The following is a 9495-nucleotide window of genomic DNA, read 5'->3' on the forward strand; positions in this document are numbered from 1 at the left end:
TGTGAGATAAAATGCTTAAAATAGCATATTTCATTAACGTACGTAAAATCTCAGTGCTTCATCACACCGTTGTAAGATATCCGTTTGGAAAAGAGCAATGCGCTGCGTCCTGATGAGAAACTCTGTAAAAGTTACGTTTTCTGATGCATGTTGCTGTCCGACGAGGAAAATCAATATTGCATAGAAGACAGAAGGCAATATGCCTAGCGAAGTTCTTATCTTGTTTTGCTACTATCGCCAGACTGTTAACCACCACTCAGCACTTGAATCCAGCGTTTACGCAAATGGTTGATAACTCCGGGCTGCCCCATGTGAAATAAGGTTTTCAGAGGCAGGTAGTGAAAGTGCTCCAGGAGCATGCGCAGTACATCTGACACACACTGACGGACTCGGGTGAAAACGCATCACTGTATATTTGGCTATATCCCCTCATCTCATAGCATATGTCCTTCACAGTGAAATTAATAGTGTAGGTCTTTATAGCATATTATCATATGGATCATCATTACGAACCTATTATTGCCACGATATATTATTATATTAGAATATATTAAAATAATATTAGTAAGACTACCTTTATTAAAAAAAAAAAAACTTTTAGTATAGACGCTAAATAACGCAATGGGCTTGTAACCAAACTGTTCCCGAGAAGTCTAGGCTTTTCTTAAGAGTACGTTGAAAATACACAGTAAGTTTAAGATCACCCGAACACTGGGTAAATTAAATAAAAGGCTCATTTTAAAACAATTGATTGCACATGCCGCCCAATGACAGAGGTAATGAGCGGTGAACATGGAAACGTCAATAGGCTACTCTCTCTCTCCCTCTCTCTCAATTCATTTAAATGTTTCAATGTAAGTGCTTTATTGGCATGGGAAACATATGTTAACATTGCCAAAGCAAGTGAAGTAGTTATATAATAAAAAAAGTGAAATGAACAATAAAAATGAACAGGAAACATTACACTCACAAAAGTTCCAAAATAATAAAGACATGGCATATGTCATATTATGTGTAAATAGTTAAAAGTACAAAAAGGAAAATGAATAAATATAAATATGGGTTGTATTGACAACGGTGTCTGTTTCTTTTCTCTCTCGCTCTCCCACAACTACCCAATTCTATCTGAGTTGACCCTTGTATTTTTTGTTGCACTGTCTCTCTACACACTCACAGGACTCTACACACTCACAACACTGTCTCTCTACACACTCACAGGACTCTACACACTCACACACACTGTCTCTCTACACACTCACAGGACTCTACACACTCACAACACTGTCTCTCTACACACTCACAGGACTCTACACACTCACACACACTGTCTCTCTACACACTCACAGGACTCTACACACTCACACACACTTTCTCTCTACACAATCACAGGACTCTACACACTCACAGGACTCTACACGCTCACATGACTCTACACACTGACACTCCAACACACTCATACCATGCACACACATTTATACTGACTCCACACACACACACACACACACACACACACACACACACACACACACACACACACACACACACACACACACACACACACACACACACACACACACACACACACACACACACACACACACACACACACACACACACACACTGACCCTGTATATAGCTTCTTACTTTTTGTGTTTTTGTTCTACCTTATATTATTGTTAGTGCTACATTGATATTGATTACTCCATTGTTGGGTTTGGAATTGGCAAGAAAGTAATTTCACTTGCGCATGTGACATTAAAGCTTGAACTGCACACTATTTTATTTCTAAATAACTATGGTCTTTACTTTTTATTTGATCTAAATATCCTACTGTTATAGGCTACTCTGCACTGGCTCTTACATCTACGCTGCCTGTTCCTTGCTCCATGGGTGGCACTGCTATTATAGAAATGGTACATGCCTAGACGCAAGATAGCTAAGTAAAGAATGTCTTCTTTAATTTTCTGATATTGTGAAAAGCAGTTTGTCATAAATACGCCTAAATATTGACGAGGGTAGAGTGTCTCTAATCGCGTTTGGTGAAATTAATTATTTTCCTGAATTTCCCCTTTCACTTTCACTTCAAAGGACTTTCCCAAGGGCGGAGAATCGACAACCGAAATTAGGTTGTCGAATATTCAACTAAGCAATTACAGTTATCTGAAAGACTCTTGAGTAAATCGTCTGTTTAAGTGGTTTGTTCCCGCACCTTCTCGGTTGTGCATAATTATTAAAATGAAAAAGTGAAAAAAAGGCTGCATCAAACAATTGACATGCCGATTTGTAGTCCTTGCATTTAATTTGTTATAGTGTATGAATTAATGCCAAATTGAATTAAATATAAAGTCGTCTTTCATGAATGATTTGCATTTGTACCTGAGTCGGAATTTATGACAACTCAGCGGGTAAGACAGGTAGCCTACTGAACAGTGTCAATATTGAGTCTTCCTTTCTCCCGTAATTTCTATATTATTCTTATTATTATTATCATTATTATTATTATTACATATTATTATGAGTATTATGATGATTATTATTACATATTGGTATTATTATTATTATTGTTATTATTAGTGCATACATATACTAGGTCTTGTGCTAAAGTCGTAGCCTGTCCGTAATTTCAATGTCGTCATGAAAACTCTCATGTCCATGCCATCCCATCAGCCATTACAGTGTTGAAATAATCAGTAATACAGGATGAGGAGGGGTTGATGGGATACGTTGAGATATAATCTGCTATACATCATGCAGTAAAAACAATTAATGAAGAAAACAAGTTATTTGATTGAATGACATTGGAACATTGGATGAACTCAATAGGATGCGCTACTTAGAAGGGACATACAGCTCCATTGACTGCTGTAGTTGTCCGTCCTCTAGTTGGTGTGATATACTTTTCGCAATTTGATGAGCCTAAACGAGTAACGCTAATGTTGTTTCATTGTGTCCGGGAAATAGTGGCCTTGTCACTGAAACTGCTCCATTGTCTCCACTTGGAGGCAGCCTGATCGTCAGGAGATGATGCGAGTCAAAAGGACCGGCCGCTGATTGACAAGTGCACCTTGACGTTTTGAGAGAGACAAGCTGCAGCCTCAACTGAAAGTATTCGCGTCTCTCTCAACACTATGTTGTGCTCCTATTGTGGGGCTGTCATTGCTTTAGATAACATTCCAGCAGAGAACCACGCGAATCACTGTGAAGAGCATCTCCTTTTATGACACAAACACGCAAATGGCTATGAATTATATGAATAAGTTAAGGGAAAAGTTTTTATCAGCTGTAGATAGTAAGTGTACAGTCCATTGAGCACAAAAATAGATGCTTTTCATCTTCTCATAATCGTGAACCTCATAAATGTTACTCCCCACTATTGCAATTTGTTGGGTAAAAAAATAAAACACATTTAATTCTGAACTCAGCAGCATTTATACTGTGTATAATAACAGTTTCATAATAGCCTGTTGCTGAAGCATGACCAGCAGATTATAGTGTGCACCCTGAGATTGACTTTCCTGATGATAAAGCCTCGCTGATTAAACCCTCAATTCAATTAGTATTTCCACACCTGAACCTCACTCCTATTTGATTTAGCAATGATTCATTCACTGCCTTTTCTATTTACTGAAATAGTAACACAATTTCCCAGCTTGGCCAACACATGTAATTAAGATCTAATAAATTGATGTAAATTAGTGTTTTTTCAGCCCCTTTCTGTTGTGTTGTGTTTCCTTCTCCCGGAGCTGAGGTTAGAGTGGGAATAAGATGGGCTGGTGAGAGTGGGAAAATTACCTGGTGATAAAGCCTGGGTCCATCCTCTGAGACGGAGGGAGCAGAGCCCTCCCACTTCACAGCACACTGACTGGTGATAAGGCTGACAAGAAAAATAGCATGCATTTGGAAGGCAGACAGCAAAACAAGCCCACAGGGGACATTTTTATGGAGAGATCTCACACGGTTCACTCCAAAGCCCTAGCCATCATATAGTCTGAAATGGAAGCCCAAGAGGTGAGATAATTTGCAGACATAGCAGCACAAGTTGGTTGTTTTACTTGCAGTAAAATCCCTATATCTGGGGGGCTTGACATGATGTGGTGGTCTTTTCTTTGTGCTTGCCTGATCACAGCCCTGCCTTCTGTCTTCTGCCCTATTGTTTCATCCCCCTTCCTGACAACTAGACTGAACAGGTCTTCTATAGGAAGAGATTAAGGACCAGACTGAACCAGGCCTTCTATAGGAAGAGATTAAGGACTAGACTGAACAGGTCTTCTATAGGAAGAGATTAAGGACCGGACTGAACCAGGCCTTACATAGGGAGAGATTAAGTACCGGACTGAACCAGGCCTTACATAGGAAGAGATTAAGTACCGGACTGAACCAGGCCTTACATAGGAAGAGATTAAGGACCAGATTGAACCAGGCATTATATAGGAAAAGGTATTACGGACCAGACTGAACCTGGCCTTCTATAGGACGAGGTATTACGGACCAGACTGAACCAGGCCTTCTATAGGAAGAGATTCAGTACTAGACTGAACCAGGCCTTCTATAGGAAGCAAGTCAGTGACAGACTGAACCAGGCCTTCTATAGGAAGAGGTATTACGGACCAGACTGAACCAGGCCTTCTATAGGAAGAGATTCAGTACTAGACTGAACCAGGCCTTCTATAGGAAGAGATTAAGGACCAGATTGAACCATGCCTTCTGTAAAATGAGATTAAAGACCAGAATGAACTAGGCTTTATATAGGAAGAGATTAAGGACCAGATTTAACCAGGTGTCTATGGGAAGATATTAAGGACTAGACTGAACCAGGCCTTCCATGGGAAGAGATTAAGGACATATAAATACTGTAACTCTTTGCCAAGTAGATCACTAGGAGGAGAGTGAAACCATTAAACCCCAAGTAGTCAGGTTCTTTAACCAGGTAGTCAGGTTCTTTAACCAGGTAGTCAGGTTCTTTAACCAGGTAGTCAGGTTCTTTAACCAGGTAGTCAGGTTCTTTAACCCATTTCCAACCATCCCTATTGTTCCTATTTTTATAGCCACTTATCTTTGTGCCACACGCATGTGCACATCATGATTCATTTATTTTAATGAAACAATTGTGTTTTGCATCGTTCAGATGGTTCTGAGATATTAAAGCGCATAAGGCTGAAGTAAAAACATGCTCAATATTCTCTTCTCCATGAACACACGAGAGCTCAGGCAGCTTTCCTCACATAGGCACTTCTGTGGTTTAAGCATTGAGCAATAGTGTGTATTGAGAATTACGGGACAATGACAAAAAACATCTATTAGAAATGATGACGAAATTCTTTACATTTGAAAATAAAAAATGACATAGCAGTGAAAGCTGTTCAGTTTCAATTTAATCCAATTAAACAGAGAGGAGTGAATGTTCTCTGCATGATCTCCTGAGCCAGACGCTATTGAAAGAAGTACATTTTTCATCCATTGAATACCAATTGCTTCAGTTTCTTATCTTAATACATAGATAGAGCTAATGACTTGAACAGTTCAGTCGTGTGTAAAATCCAATTGATTACTATTTAAAGATGTTTGTTGTTGTATTTAGATTAGAAGTCATTTGGTCCCATGTCTTCTGTGTTTGTACAATGCCTAGTAGACGTTCCCAAGTGTCAAGATACATAATGACAGGTTTAGCAAATCAACAATAAGGTCTCCTGCATTACATGTAAATAGTCATATCGAGCTTGGAGAAAATACATAATTGATGTGAGCAAAGCTAATATTTTGTCGTGGGTTTAAAAATGTAATGTGACCTGTTTTGCATGATGTGTTCTGAAAACATATTCAATAAGTGCCAAAATACTTCTCCAGTTGTGTAATTATTCGAATTATACGGTCTGTATTGCTCCCCATGGCAGACTTGATTGTCTTTCTTCCACTGTGAATTACTTTTGTAAAGGAGCAACACAGTTACTCCACCAAAACCTAAATAGTATGAATTTAAAAACGATTAAATGAATTCAAATAATCCTCTCGTAAAGCGGAGCATTAACCAGAGCAGCAGTAAACAAAGTAGAAGTCAAGACGCTGAATTCTACAGTATTGTAGACAGCATCTGTCTAGCAGTGATACAGCAGCTCACCTGCCCCACTCAGCAATGGTGGTGGGTGGGGGGGGGGGGGGGGGGTGCTTGTCAATTCAAGCCTTGAGGACCTGAGAACTGGCAGTGCTTCTACACCTGCATTGCTTGCTGTTTGGTGTTTCAGGCTGGGTTTCTGTACAGCACTTCGAGATATTAGCTGATGTACGAAGGGCTACATAAAATAAACTTGATTTGATGATTTGATTTATGAGATACAACACAAAATGGCTAAAGTTTGAAAGCACATTATGGAGCAAGATAAGTGTTTTTCTTATTTTGTTGCATTACATCCTGTAATTTAAATGGATTTTTATTTGGATTTCATGTAATGTACATACACAAAATAGTCCAAATTGATGAAGTGAAATAAAAAAATACCTTGCATATGTATTCACCCCCTTTGCTATGAAGCCCGTAAATAAGATCTGGTGCAACCAATTTGTCACGTTCCTGACCTTATTTCCTTTGTTTTGTCTTTGTTTAGTATGGTCAGGGCGTGAGTTGGGGTGGGCAATCTATGTTTTGTGTTTCTATGTTGGGTTCATTTTCAATTAGCCTGATATGGTTCTCAATCAGGGGCAGGTGTTTTACGTTTCCTCTGATTGAGAACCATATTAAGGTAGGCTGTTCTCACTGTTTGTTTGTGGGTGATTGTTGCCGTGTCTGTGTTTGTGCGCCACACGGTACTGTTTTCGTTCGTTCACGTCGTTTATTTGTTTTGTATTTTGTCAAGTGTGTTTTTTGTCTTCGTTGCTTTATTAAAAGATATGTATTCAACCCACGCTGCGTTTTGGTCCGATCCATGCTCCTCTTCAGACGAGGAGGAAGACGAGCGTTACACAATTACCTTCAGAAGTCACATCATTAGTTAAATAAAGTCCACCTGTGTGCAATCTAAGGGTCACATGATCTGTTACATGATCTCAGTATATATACACCTGTTCTGAAAGGCCCCAGAGTCTGCAACACCACTAAGCAAGGGGCACCACCAAGCAAGCGGCACCATGAAGACCAATGTGCTCTCAAAACAGGTCAGGAACAAAGTTGTAGAGAAGTACAGATCGGGTTGGGTTATAAAAAAATATCAGAAACTTTGAACATCTCACGGAGCACCATTAAATCCATTATAAAAAAATGGAAAGATTATGGCACCACAACAAACCTGCCAAGAGAGGGCCACCCACCAAACTCGCGGACCAGGCAAGGAGGGCATTAATCAGAGAGGCAACAAAGAGACCAAAGATAACCCTGAAGGAATTGCAAAGCTCCACAGCAGAGATTAGAGTATCTGTCCATAGAACCATTTTAAGCCATACACTCCACAGAGCTGGGCTTTATGGAAGAGTGTGCTTAAATAAACAAATAAGCAAACACGTTTGGTGTTTGCCAAAAGGCATGTGGGAGACTCCCCAAACATATGGAAAAAGGTACTCTGGTCAGATGAGACTAAAATTGAGCATTTTGGCCATCAAGTAAAACGCTATGTCTGGCGCAAACCCAACAACTCTCATCATCCCGAGAACAACATCCCCACAGTGAAGCATGATGGTGGCAGCATCATGCTGTGGGGATTGTTTTTCATCAGCAGGGACTGGGAAACTGGTCAGAATTGAAGGAATGATGGATGGCGCTAAATACAGAGAAATTCTTGAGGGAAACCTGTTTCAGTCTTCCAGAGATTTGAGACTGGGACGGAGGTTCACCTTCCAGCAGGACAATGACCCTAAGCATACTGCTAAAGCAACACTCGAGTGGTTTAAGGGGAAACGTTTAAATGTCTTGGAATGGCCTAGTCAAAGCCCAGACCTCAATCCATTTGAGAATCTGTGGTATGACTTAAAGATTGCTGTACACCAGCAGAACCCAACCAACTTGAAGGAGCTGGAGCAGTTTTGCCTTGAAGAATGGGCAAAAATCCCAGTGGCTAGATGTGCCAAGCTTTTAGAGACATACCCTAAGAGACTTCCAGCTGTAATTGCTGCATAAGGTGGCTCTACAAAGTATTGACTTTGGGCGGGGGGTGAATAGTTATGCACTGTCAAGTTTTCTGTTGTTTTGTCTTATTTCTTGTTTGTTTCACCAAAAAAAATACTTTGCATCTTCAAAGTGGTAGACATGTTGTGTAAATCAAATGATACAAACCCCCCAAATATCCATTTTAATTACAGGTTGTAAGGCAACAAAATAGGAACAATTCCAATTGGGGTGAATATTTAGCAAGCCACTGTAGGACAAGGAAATCACAAGGTAGATAAGACCTCCGAGGTTGATAAGTCTTGTCAGTGCTTTACATATAATCATTCATTGAAGGACATCTCCACACCTTTAGGCAAAACTAAGTAACAGCGGTGGCTAAATAGACTTCCTGAATCATTATAGAGCAACCTTTAAGCTTTTGTCATAAAGTCAGATATCCCTGCAACCTTACAAAGGGCACCATTTTTTTTGCTTAAAATAAAACACCCACATTTTCTCTCTCGCCAAGTCCTGTGCTTTAAATCCCAAAGAAGACACATGTGTCCCTGCAGGCATTGAGATTACTTTGCCATGATCCACTCTTTCCCACCATTTAGCGGGTGCATTAAAGCTGCCCCCTTTTCCTTATCGGGCCCAGGATCGCTGCACAGCCCAAATAGAGAGTTGTAATTACCCAACCTGCCACCTGATACCACCACCTCCATCAGCTTTATCACCAAGTCCTGCCAGCTCATCACAGGCACACAGGTAAGTAACCTGCTGCTTGTGGCACAGCCCGCCATACTGTAGGTAGACAGGGGCTGCTTGTGGCACAGCCTGCCATACTGTAGGTAGACAGGGGCTGCTTGTGGCACAGCCCGCCATACTGTAGGTAGACAGGGGCTGCTTGTAGCACAGCCCGCCATACTATAGGTAGACAGGGGCTGCTTGTGGCACAGCCTGCCATACTGTAGGTAGACAGGGGCTGCTTGTAGCACAGCCTGCCATACTGTAGGTAGACAGGGGCTGCTTGTGGCACAGCCCGCCATACTATAGGTAGACAGGGGCTGCTTGTGGCACAGCCTGCCATACTGTAGGTAGACAGGGGCTGCTTGTAGCACAGCCCGCCATACTATAGGTAGACAGGGGCTGCTTGTGGCACAGCCTGCCATACTGTAGGTAGACAGGGGCTGCTTGTAGCACAGCCTGCCATACTGTAGGTAGACAGGGGCTGCTTGTAGCACAGCCTGCCATACTGTAGGTAGACAGGGGCTGCTTGTGGCACAGCCTGCCATACTGTAGGTAGACAGGGGCTGCTTGTAGCACAGCCTGCCATACTATAGGTAGACAGGGGCTGCTTGTGGCACAGCCTGCCATACTGTAGGTAGACAGGGGCTGCTTGTGGCACAGCCTGCCATACTATA

This window comes from Salvelinus namaycush, chromosome 19 (assembly GCF_016432855.1).
Source record: "Salvelinus namaycush isolate Seneca chromosome 19, SaNama_1.0, whole genome shotgun sequence".
Classification (NCBI taxonomy): domain Eukaryota; kingdom Metazoa; phylum Chordata; class Actinopteri; order Salmoniformes; family Salmonidae; genus Salvelinus; species Salvelinus namaycush.